This window comes from Balaenoptera ricei, chromosome 7 (genome assembly GCF_028023285.1).
Source record: "Balaenoptera ricei isolate mBalRic1 chromosome 7, mBalRic1.hap2, whole genome shotgun sequence".
Classification (NCBI taxonomy): domain Eukaryota; kingdom Metazoa; phylum Chordata; class Mammalia; order Artiodactyla; family Balaenopteridae; genus Balaenoptera; species Balaenoptera ricei.
Window position 1 is genome coordinate 119,959,527 of NC_082645.1, and position 1,365 is coordinate 119,960,891.

Here is a 1,365-nt window from a genome sequence, read left to right on the forward strand (position 1 = left end):
GTCACCTGTGGAGGCTCAGCACGGGCTGTTTGCCGGCTCCTCGCCCGCTGCATGTGCTCCGCTTCAGCAGGCTTTCATCAGTGGTCCAGCGAGAGCTTCTTCCCGGGGCGCTGGGCTGAATTCCTTTTAAGGACAAAACGGGGGAAATGTGGTATAAGAATAGAAGATGGCAAAGTGCTGGTCCCCAGAGGCTTCCTGGCTGCCTTGTAAAAACCATGCCAACCTCTTGGCAGACTCGCCAGGGCCCGGAGGCTCGACGTTCTACCACATTTAATAGTAAGAATTTCTGAACTCACAGAAGATCATCCGAGGCTTGATTTCCAAAGCTAGCTGTTTTGGTCAACGTGCACAGCGAAGAGATTTCATAACATTTCTATTGTTTTGGAAAGGGCCCACTTGACCCTTCTACGACCTATAATTAACACTCGGAGAGCTCAAAAGCTCTTTAAAATGTTACCCTTCTCCTCCAACCCTGAAACTTTGGTGGGCTTCTCTACCAAGGCCCCGTGCTTAGATCTGGAGCCCCCTGCGGCTGGAGTTCCTGGAGGACCCTGCAGGAAAGCACTTCTCTCATCTACACCCAGTGCCTTTGGAATTCTCTAGTAACACCAAAGAGATTAAAACTGTTAATCCCATCCTGGACCCAAAACTGCTGCCCTTGGCTACAGAACAACAAAGTGAGAGTAATTAGCGGAGGGCCAGAGACTTAGGAAAACAAGCACTGGTTAAATAAAGGCGGAGAGGACCCTTCCTGAGGGCCACGGTACCCCTCCAGCTCCTCCTCCCAGGATGGCCTGTGACTGTTCCTGACACCTGCTGCAAAGGCACAGGAAGGGGCTCACCATGCCTTTAAGCCAAAGGCTGGAAGCATTTGTAAACTTCGGGCAATTAAATGGCAAAACCTCCCATGAAGGCAGGAGCCCTGGAAGGGAGGCCAGTTCAGTCGAAGTTAAGGGAGGAGGTGGGAGGAGACAGCCCCTCTGCGTTCAGGGGGGTCACCTGCTTTAACTTCACCAGAACTGGACGCTGTCGGCTTGCGGGGGTGGGGGAAAGGGCCGGTGGTGGTGGGGGTCCTGGCAGCACATCCCCACGAAAGAGCAGCCTCTGTGTGTGTGTGTGTGTGCGCTCCCCACCAAAGCAGCCGAGGTGTGGTTTTATGGTTTTAGAATAGGTATTTTAAAATATTAGATTATTTAAGTGCTGTATATCTTCTAAGTGTAACCATTGTTCAAGTGTGGGGAGGAGAAGAATCTGGCTGTGGGTTCTGAGAAGTGGAGGCCGTGAGGGAGGAAGGCCCCAGAAGAGAGAAATCACGTGACTGTGTGACAGCGGAGCCGGGGAGTGGTGGTCTTGGCTGGGCTCTGA